The sequence below is a fragment of the Palaemon carinicauda genome, chromosome 39 (assembly GCF_036898095.1).
Source record: "Palaemon carinicauda isolate YSFRI2023 chromosome 39, ASM3689809v2, whole genome shotgun sequence".
NCBI classification, from domain to species: Eukaryota; Metazoa; Arthropoda; class Malacostraca; order Decapoda; family Palaemonidae; genus Palaemon; species Palaemon carinicauda.
In genome coordinates, this window is record NC_090763.1 from 31,211,349 (window position 1) to 31,223,714 (window position 12,366).

Genomic DNA, 12,366 nt, shown 5'->3' on the forward strand with positions numbered 1-12,366 from the left:
TATATATGTAAATCATTTCATTGGAAAACCAGTTATAAATATATAATAAGGCCTTGCTAGATTGAATAATGGAAAGGATGCAACTGGCTAAGAGCAGATTGAATAATCCAACAATTTGATGTTCAAACGATGCATCTACGTCCTTTGATTTCGCCGTCTGAGATCTTCGTACATCAATAGAAAGGAAGTGAATTGTGTGGCGTATCAAAGGACTAGAACGCTGGATCAGTCAAAAGAGAGCCTTGGAAAGGTAAGCTATCTATCTGGGATTCTAAAACAATATATTGGCTTTGTAACGTACAGGGAGCGAATGCTTGATATGCGTATCTGTGAGATGTAAGAGATGTAATTTAAGAGTCAATTTACATAGGATGGCCGGCTTGATTTCTCTTGTTGCTGTAGAATGATTGATTGATTTGGAGTTTTCTGACATCCTGACTATTATTGTAGAAGTTATTAGCTATTTAAACAATGAATACTAATGAATAATTTTTACTCACTACTACAAAATAGAAATATTCCAAGAAAAGTGAAAGTTAAAATGTATAATTTGATTCTTAAACCCTTACTTCTGTACGGTTGTGAGACGTGGGTCCTGATTAATAGGCTAAAATCTATAATCTAAGCAACGAAATGCATGGTTTGCATCTTAATTTGTGGCTTACTTAAAAGAGACTAATAGCATAATACTATTACCAGGGAAGGATGAAGTGTGAAACCTATTATTTTTCGAAATGAAAAGAGCGAATTGAGATAGTTATGACACATCAGCAGAAAGCCAGAACATTCGGATGTAAAAACAATATTTGACTAAGTTCTAGACAGCACGAAATGAGGAAAAGACTAAGAAATAAGCGAAAGGATGACATCAGTAATTTCTTAGTAAGATGAAACAAAATTCAATAAAGTTGTGTAAGTCTCTGTGGAGTGCACGGAGTGGAGAAAAATAATCAAGAATCGTTCAACCGACAAACTAACTTAGTCCAACGAGCGTCTGGGTGAGCAGTGAGCAGGTGAGCAGCATAGGCCCCTGCTACAAAGACAAAAATAACTATCTTGGTCCCGTGGACTTTTAACATCTTGCAACAAGCAAGATGTTAAGCCAAAAGGTCTTAAGAGGAATGGTCTTATCCTTTGACGACTTCCTTTCCCTTTTGTATAGTAACTATGCATTGTAAATCCACAGGTCCAGGATGTATCCAAACAGCTTGATATACCAAAATCTGGCCTGCACATGAATCTAGTAGAGGCAGATCTTCTTATCTGACCTGTGAATGACCCCAATTTTCTCATTGTAATCTTTGAGAAAATTAGAACAGGGAACTTCTACCTTCTTTTCCTGTTACTGTCTTTATTGGAGCCACACCAGTGTCTGATGAAAGGGCAGTAAAGCTCATGTTTCTCACTTGGAACAGTTGGCTTGTCCAGCTTTGGACAGAGTATCTGCAATCAAAGTGTTATCTAAAATGATCCATTACACTAATTCACATGAACCAGTTGCCTTCATAAATTGCATCCTTGTGTGCTTTCTACAGGGTCTTGACAAATGTGATAACCCTCTTACTGATGGCCTGAAGGCAAGACTCCTCCTCTATTAGGCTTGTGGGTGGCTGGAGAAATTGGTTTCTCAATGGTAGAAGATGATTTTATTTGTGAATCCTTCAATATTTGCAATGCAGAGCAGCCTATAATCTGTAACGAGCCAAGAGAAGGCTGTCACTCGAAGGCAAGATGAAATCTACTGAGTAACTTTATTACAGAACACTCGCTTTTATATACGTACTCCTAGGCAACAGGAAATTCCCTGTTCAACCGACACCGCACTGCTTAACAGTTAAAGGTGAGAAAAACAGACATATTATTTCAAGTTCTTGTCAGTGCGAGGGGAGAGCGAAAATACAAGCATAATATATACACACAATGAAATGTCATTACTATGTACGATCGTGTGACACACGGTTGGTATATGGCTCTCCCCCTAAAAATGACATACTGTACATGTTAAATAGGGTGCCCTGATCTAGAGAGGCAAAAATATAGGATGGTCATCTGGCAGGAGATAAGCAGGTTTTACCTGATCAATGGAGACCCAGTCTTCTTTGCCACGAATGTTTAGTAGGAATGCTTTCGGACTGCGTCGGATCACAAGGAAAGGGCCCGTTTAAGGGGGCGTTAGCGATGGCTTGCTAGTGTCGTTACATAGGAAGAAGTGCGTTGCAGAGTGCAAGTCTATGGGTATGTTATGCTTCGCTGGGGGCTCGTAAGTCTGGCGGCATAGAGTAAATTTTCCCACGACGTGACGTATGCGCTGGAGATCATCGGAGGAGGTTGCAGAAGGAAAAAATTTGGCAGGGACAACCAACAGGTCGCCATACACCATTTCAGCTGCCGAGACGTCTTTAGGAGTGGTCCTTAGTCCCAGGGGGACCCAGGGAAGCTGAGTAAACCAGTTGCAATCCTTGCAGCGGGATATCAAAGCTGCTTTGAGGGTGCGATGAAAACGTTCAACTATTCCATTGGCAGCGGGGTTGTAGGCAGTTGTCTGATGTAGGGTGATGCCCAGGAGATTCGCAAATGATGTCCACAATAGAGAGGTGAAAGTGGTACCCCTGTCAGAGTAATATGCTCAGGGATACCAAATCTTGCAATCCATCCTGAGAGTAAGGTAGATGTACATGAGGCGGACGTTGCAGTTTCCATGGGAATGGCTTCAGGCCAACAAGTGGAGCAGTCGATGACGGTAAACAGGTAACGATGTCCTTGTGATGTGGGTGGGGGGCCTACAACGTCGACGTGAATGTGTTCGAAACAACACTGAGGTTGAGGAAAGGTGCCCACTCCTGAATCCGTGTGTTAATGTACTTTGGAAGTTTGGCAAGAAGTACAAGCGCAGACCCAATTCTTAGCACCCTTAAAAATGCTGTGCCAAATGAGCTTCGTCTTCAGCAGCTGTGCAGTAGAACGGCACGAGGGATATGAAAGGCCGTGAATGAAATCAAACACCTGCCGGCGCATGGGAGCCGGAATTCAAGGTCGCCGTCTACCAGTACTGACGTCACAGAGGAGGGTGGTGTTGGAGTCTTCGAGGGGGAAGTCTTCCCAACGGAGGGACGTGCAGATGTCGTACATGCTTGATACTCTGGATCCTGGCGTTGGGCTTCAGCCAAGGCATTGTAATACAATCCCAGTTGAACAGCAGCCAACATGTTTCTTGACAGGGCATCGGCAACGGGATTCATTTTCCCAGGGACGTATTGAAGGGTGCAATTGTATTCAGCCACGGCGGAGAGATGTCAGCGTCGACGGGCGGACCAGGCGTCAGTCTGTCGAGTGAAGGCATGCACCAGAGGCATGTGGTCTGTGTGAATGACGAAGGGTGTACCTTCTAAGAAATGGTGAAAGTGACGGACAGCAAAGTGCACCGCCAGCAATTCGCGATCGAAGGTAGAATAACCCGATTCTGCATTGGACAGTATTCTGCTGAAGAGGGCCAATAGGGGGGGGGGGGGGCGAGACGTTGACCACCTGCTCGAGTACTGCACCAATAGCGACATCGCTGGCATTGGTGGAGAGAAGGAGAGGGGCATGTAGGATAGGAAAAGTGAGAGCTGCAGCAGTTGATAAGGCCTTCTTTGCATTGCAGAAGGCTGATTCTTGAAGGGTACCCCACTTCAGGTCCTTTGGCTTGCCCTTGAGGGAGGTGTAGAGGGGAGCAAGAGTATCGGCAAGGGCTGGCAGAAAATGGTGATAATAGTGGATCATGCCCAAGAATTCCTGCAGAGCTTTGACGGTCGAGGGCGCGGAGAAGTCCTAAACGGCTGCTACCTTCTCAGGGAGGGGATGGACTCCTTCGGGAGTGATGCGGTGCCCTAAGAACGACACTTCGTTGGCGCCAAAGCTACACTTGTCGTACCGGACTACAGAGCCGTTTTGTTGCAGGCGGTCGAGCACAATGCGCAGAGGACGGAGGTGTTCCTCTTTTGAGGAGGAGAACACAAGTATGTCGTCCACATAACATCCACAGAAGGGGAGGTCCCCTAAGATGCCATCCATGAGACGTTGAAACGTGGCCCCCGCATTACGAAGACCAAAACCGGAGTAATTGAAGATGTATGTACCAAACGGAGTGGAGATGGCAGTCTTGGGGATGTCTTTTGGGTTCATAGGCACCTGATAATACCCCTTCAGGAGGTCGAGCGTGGAGAAAACCTTCGCTTTGTGCAAGTAGGAGGTCACGTCGGCGATATTTGGGAGGGGGTAATGATCTGGTTCTGTTTGCATGTTAAGGCGCCTGTAATCCCTGCATGGACGGAGGGAGCCGTCTTTCTTCAGAACGATGTGTAAGGGTGACGACCATGGGCTGGAGGCTTTTTGCAAACGCCCATTTCCTCCATTTCGGCGAACGTCTGTTTGGCGGCTGCAAATCGTTCCAGTGCCAGGCATCTAAATTTTGCAAAGACTGGCGGTCCCGTCGTCTTGATATGGTGATAAATACCGTGCTTGGCAGGAGCCGTGGGTGTTTGGCGAAGTTCTTGACGGAAAACTTCCGGGTACGACGTGAGGAGGTGGGCGTAGGCATCTGTGGGTGTGCTGATGTTGAAAGCGAGGCTGGAAGGGGCGGGTTGAAGAGGTGTCGACAAGAACGAGTCTGCGTTGACCAATCGTCGGTGGATGACATCGACCAGAAGGTGGAAATGAGAGAGGAAATCCGCACCGAGGATTGGCTATGGACATCAGCAACGAGAAATTTCCAATTAAATTTACCGTTTCCAAACGATAATGTGAGATTCTCATAACCATAGGTGGGTATCGCAGATCCGTTGGCAGCTAGCAAGCGACGTCGGAAGACGTAGACAGACTACGTCGTGTCCTTGGCAACAGAAAACGACAAGCACCTGTGTCTACCAAAAATCACACGCCCGTTCCTGCATCATGTAAAAAGAAAAGATTAGAAACACGGGAGGCCACCGCCACGAGCGATGGCCTACTTACACGTTTTTTGGCCACTGACAATCCTTGGCACATTTCTTCGCGGTTGCCCCAAATCTGTTGTGGTAGTAGCAAAACTGCGGCAGACGGGAGGCAGTAAGTGGCTGTAGAAGTCGTTGTTTGGGGCGTGAGCGAGTGGTGGGTGGTGGGTGGCTTTGTCGCTGCTTCAGCACGTCACGTGGTAGGCGTGTATGTCCTACGGCATTCACGTCAGCTTCGGTTGACGTTGAATAGGTGCCCTCTTCGTCAGGAGTAGAGGCGTTGATGGAGGTTTTGAAGGTCGTGAAGTGGCTGTCCATAAGGGCTTCGGCTTTGGTCATCAAGTCCTTTATGGGTAAACTATCGACATCGGGTATGGCAGCGCGTACAGGTCCAGGTAAACGGCGTATCCAAAGGGCACGAAGTAGGTTCACCTCACGAGGAGATACGTCTGCGGCAGGTTGCAGGCGAGCGATACTGGTCATTTCCCTGAGGGGGAGGGAAGCCCATTGGTCCCCCAACAGTTGTTGAGAGAGCTGCAAAAGCTTTGCTATACGGGCGGCTGGTGACGGCGAGTACTGCTGTAGAAGGTATGTTTTGAGGGCATCATACACTATTGGGGTGTCTCCTTGTTCACAAAGGCAGTCGGATATTTCCGGGAAGGTGTCCTCGGGTATCGCTGCAAGAACATAATCTGCTTTGGTAGTTGAGCGAGTCACGCCCTTGATGCGAAACTGAACTTCTGCACACTGAAACCAAGCAAACGCCTCTCCCCTGGCGAACGACGAAAGTTTCAATGGGGCAACCACAGTGCCAACTTCCGTAGAGTCCGCCATGGTACCATCGACGGAGGGGCGAGGTGGGGTGGAATGCAGTAGGAGCGATCGACTTCCGGGGTTACCAATGTAACGAGCTGAGAGAAGGTTGTGACTCAAAGGCAGGACGAAAGCAACTGAGTAACTTTATTACAGATCACTCGCTTTTATATACATACTCAAACGCAACAGGAAATTTCCTGTTCAACCGACACCGCACCGGTTAACAGTTAACGATGAGAGAAACAGACATGTTATTTTAGGTTCTTCGCAGTGCACGGAGAGGGCAAAGATTCAAGCATAATATATACACAAAATGAAATGTTGTTACTATGTGCAGTCGTGTAACACAAGGTTGGTACAAACCCCTTGGTTTGGCTTGTTCTGGATGTAGTGCCATAAGGATCCAGTTCAGATCCCCATGCATCTCATTATGACCTCATTCACCGATTGTGTTGGTGTCTCAGTCACCAACATGAACTCTGGTGACTACATTAGAGTGGGTGAATTATGAAGAATCGGTCGTTGTTGGACAGGAAATTTTACTTGTTGAAATGAATCAGGGACGTCATCAGCTGGAACCTTTTCGACGAGATTGAATCTGCCACCCCCTGCATGCTCATCCAATGTGACCAGTAATCCCCTTCATTAAGCATGTGTATGATACAATCATTTCATTGATGTCAGTGGAGAAGTTAGTGGCCACATATATTTTCTTGGCATAGAGGTTTCTCTAGTGAACAATGTCCTCCCCAATAGGCAGCACAAGCATAGCTTGAAAGTAGTGGTAGGGGGTAAAGGTAGATACTAAGGCCGACTGCAAAGAGTAAGGCAAGTGATCGCGACCTATATCTTCCTCCTTTGACATGCGTTCCTTGGGCTTGGCAACAGTACTCTGTGCCATCCTCACTAGGGGTTGCTGGGTAGTCCTCTTCCTCTTTGCACTGGGTTCCCAGCTCTGGGAGTTGTTTGGGCCTCATCGGAGACACAAAACTTATATCAAGATAAACTAGCACTTCCAATAAACTCATTTAGAATGTAAGAAAATTTAACAGGTAGAAGGCTATACTATTCAACAATATTCATGAAAGGTAGTCAATATAAATAATTAAGTAAACTATCATAACTAGCATTTTTTACATACCAGATGCTGCTTTGGATAAGAGTTCCTTTTCGCATAAATCTTATGGGAAATCAGGATAAAGGGTCTCATCATCAGCGGAGTCCAGGAGGTCATCATCAACCTCGTTCTCACGCTCTTACTATTGATTTGGGACAGACAACCCACATGGGCTTGGCATTCTCAAAGGAATAAAAGCTGGTTGTTGGAAGATGGAAAATCTATAAGATATTAGTGATGGTTATCATTTTCAAATTTTGCAGTTACATGCTTTCTTATAAATGAAATAATGACCTTGCATTATCATCAGGAATATATATATATATATATATATATATATATATATATATATATATATATATATATATATATATATATATATATATATATATATATATATATATATATATATATATATATATATATACACGTATATATATATATATATATATATATATATATGTATATGTATATATATATATATATATATATATATATATATATATATATATATATATACATATACTGTATATATATACACACACACGTATATATATATATATATATATATATATATATATATATATATATATATATATACAGTATATATACACAGGTATTTCTGTCGTATAAACTTATCTCCAATGAAAATATCAATAAGCTATACTGAAATGACCAAGAAAGGTAATATTATTTCAATTCCCATTTTTCTGAATCACTGAAAATGCCATTATAAATAAAAATACACCAGTATGGTACACTGAAATTTTCATGATGAAAAAGGCATTATATACTATTAGGCTATGCTAACATAATAATTCAATAATATTTCCACCATAACAGTCAATAACTGAATGTAAATGTACATCGTATGGGCCACAATGAAGACCATAAATTGCCCGGTGGACTGAGCAGTATAACCTTTCCAGGTATAGTAAAGTTTCCCTTAAGAAAGGAGGCTTAACTCAACCCTGGTTTCCCGGTAAGACATCCAAATCCTGTGTGGGATTATGAGCAAGTGGTCGAACAAATTTCCCGTAATTTCTCCAATATCCCACAAATTTTAATCATACTGCTATGAAACTCAATCATATAGCTATACTAGGTTAATATATATATATATATATATATATATATATATATATATATATATATATATATATATATATATATATATATATATATATATATATTTACACACACACACAAACACACACACACACACACACACACATATATATATATATATATATATATATATATATATATATATATATATATATATATATATATATATATATATATATATATGTATGTATATATATATATGTGTGTGTTTATATATACTTGCATACATACATGCATATACATTCAAGAAATATAAATGGAAATGGGAAGGACGTATAATTTCAATGACAGATAATAGATGGATATTTAAAATAACAGAGTGGGTCCACTTATACACACACACACACACACACACATATATATATATATATATATATATATATATATATATATATATATATATATATATATATATATATATATATCTTTTATGAAAGTCAAGTTACACATATAGCAACCATGGTCCTAAAATTGAATGTCTGTATTCATTTTATATTTCATTTGTTTTCAGGGACCACCATCCTACAATTCAAAATTCATATGGCATAGAATAATAAATATATTTCTGAAGTTAGAGTCAATTGGCGAAGAGAAATAATTACATTAGAATATTTCAATTAATTAGCTGTTTAGATAAATATTTGGTATTATTTCACAATATATTGTTCCCCTTGTTCATCCAAAGGTTTATATTTATTTATTGGTTCCCGAGTCTTTGCAAAATTAATTACTTCATCGTCCTTTTTTATTTAATTTTAGTTTGCTGCACGAACAGCACCCCTCTACAAACAAAATATAAACCAATAGACAAGGAGTCTCAATATTGAGCAACAATTGGCTTTAATTGTTCTCTAACTTGAACATCAAAATAAAAGATTAACCACGCATTTTTTAAACAATCGTGATCAATATTGCCGCAATATGTATATACTCAAATACTGTGGTTACTATCATGATGATTAATTCAACAGGGACAACTAACGATAATGATTCACTGTACATGACGATAACGATGAGAAGGGTGATAACGATGGTGGGAAAAAAGGTTTCCCCATCGATATTAATTGCGACATCAAGGAGAGTAATAGGGTACTTATCTTGACCGCTGCCTTGGGTAGCTCCCCTAATTATATGGTCAACGTCCTTATAACCTTCCCTAATGTCTATAACGTAACACTTACGGCAAATGGCAATCGCAATTCCATTCCAGTAGTTGGTAGGCCTGCGGTTATGTTCCATGTCTCACCCTATCTCTACCTTGCTTGTATTTTAAGCTTTTATTTGACCAAGATAAAATTCACATATCCTATGCTTAGGTGTGTTACTTTATTACTTAAACAGGGTTGTGGTAACCTATTTGGTGACGTCCCTGAATGGTTATCGCCAGACTGGTGTTCGAGTCCCGCTCAAACTCGTTAGTTTCTTTGGTCGCTGCAACCTCACCACCCTTACCTGGCCCTCCTAAGTCTCAGCTTGGGTGGAGAGCAGGCTTAAACACTGATCATATGTATAGATGGTCAGTCTCTAGGGCATTGTCCTGCTTGATAGGGCAATGTCACAGTCACTTGTCTCTGGCATTCATAAACGGCCTTTAAGCCTTTAAACCACAGATTTCCGATAAATTTGTAATTGTGGAATTTCGTAGACCTTCATTTTTTTTAAATGCCTATGGATTTTCTCAAACCAGTATAAAAGTAAATCTATTTTATGGAATAAACGCACACAAACACACTTATAAATATATTGTATGAAATAGTAAACACACACACACACATATATATATATATATATATATATATATATATATATATATATATATATATATATATATATCATATATATCATATATAAATATATATATATATATATATATATATATATATATATATATATATATATATATATATATATATATATATATATGATAAATTTTGCACATTTTTACGTGTTTTTCATATTCAAATAAGCCATATATAGTTTGATATATTAATGTCTGGATTCTCTTAACGACCTCGGGATCAGAGCCCCAGGCGAAATCTCACAAAGACAAGAGCTTGGCTCCGGCCGGGAATCGAACCCTGGTCGGCAAGCTTATATAGACAGTGACTAACCCATTCGGCCGAATGGGTTAGTCACTGTCTATATAAGCTTGCCGACCAGGGTTCGATTCCCGGCCGGAGCCAAGCTCTTGTCTTTGTGAGATTTCGCCTGGGGCTCTGATCCCGAGGTCGTTAAGAGAATCCAGACATTAATATATCAAAATATATATGGCTTATTTGAATATATATATATATATATATATATATATATATATATATATATATATATATATATATATATACATATATATATATATATATACATATATATATATATATATATATATATATAATTTATAAACATATATATCTATTCATTTTATTGGGTGTCTGTATCCCATGGAAAAAGGATTTATTTCTATCATGGTTAAAAAAAAAAAGATATCTCTATAATAGCGGGAATAGATTAACGTGGTTAAGGGTTTGCGTACCACCATGATCAGCAAAGCTGTACTAGGTTGGTCTGCTGCGAGTGATCAGAGAAAAATCTCCTACCATGACCAATCCGCACTGCCAAGCTTGGTGATGAAAACTTGCCAAACCTCAGACATTAATTGACAAGTGTGAGTACTTTGTCTTAGCAGTGGACTAAATACGACTGCACTTGTTACTGTTCTTATTGTGTATATATAAATAGATATATATGGATACGGTCATGCTATAAATAAATGTGACTTTCTGTATTTATTATATTTCAATGGTAATAAAGTTATATAAAATGTTTTTGGGTTATAGTAACCCAGCAATTATATATATATATATATATATATATATATATATATATATATATATATATATATATATACATATATATATATATATACATGTGTATATATATATATATATATATATATATATATATATGTGTGTGTGTGTATATATATACATATATATATATATATATATATATATATATATATATATATATATATATATATATATATATATATATATATACACACACACACTCTTACAATATATATATCATCAGCCGCTGCCAGTCCACTTCAGAACAAAGGCCTCAGACATGTCCTTAAACTGGAGTTTGTTTATAGTCTTTCTATGCCATTCCACACAAGCAAATATTTTTAGTTCATCAATCTATTCTCTCATCTTCCTTTATTACACCAACCTTTATAATCAGGCTGGCTCTTTTTTTATTTTGTTTGAATTTTTGTGATGTTTTTGCTTGCAAGTCTTGGTATTTAAGCATGGTATGTTTCATAAGGTTTAATTACATTCACCTTGTCTCCCCGTTATAATGTAGAAGGCTACTGTCACAGGTCTTTCAATGCCAGTCCACACCAGCAAACTTCAGTGCAGGGAAGAGCAAGTGATAAGATGATAAAGCAAAACCGTTACAATGTACAAGGGTGTATGAAATATGTGCGGTACATGGCTATCCCTAAAAAATTAAAGACATGTGAAATAGGTGGCACTGCTCTGGAAAAGTGCACTATAGGTGGGTCATCTGGAAAGAGATATGCATGTTTTGGTCAATCAATGGAGACCAAGTCTTCTTTACCGCAAATGTTGATTAAGAAAGCCTTCGAAGCATGACAGATTACGAGGAACGGGCCTGTGTAAGGGGGCTTGCTAGTGTTGTTGCACAGGAAAACGTACGTTACTGGCTACAGATATGTCGGTATGTATTGCTTTGCTTAGGGCTCGTAAGTCTTTCTGCAAAGAGTAAATTTTTCCACAACTTCACGTAGGCGCTGGAGATTATCTGGGTTGTAGAAGGAAAAAATTTGACAGGAACGACCAACAGGTCACCATACATCCTTTCAGCTGTCGAGACATCCAGGCCATCTTTGGGAGTGGTTCTTAGTTCCAGGTTGACTCAGGCAAGCTGAGTAACCCAGTTGGAGTTATTGCAGCGAGACATCAAGGCTACTTTTAGGGTGCGATGAAAACTTTCAACCATTCCATTGGCAACAGGGTTGCAGGCAGTTGTCTAATGTAGGGTGATGCTCAAGAGATTCACTAATGATGTCCACAATTGAGAGGTGAAAGTAGTACAATTGTCAGAGGTAATATTCTCATGGATACCGAATCCCACCATCCACCCTGAGAATAAGGCAGATGTACATGAGGCAGATGTTGCAGCTTCCATGGAAATGGTCTTAGGACGAATGAAGATGTTAATAACGACAAACTGGTAACGATGTCCTTGTGATGTGGGTAGGGGACTTACTACGTCAATGTGAATATAAGCAAAGGGACGGTGAGTTTG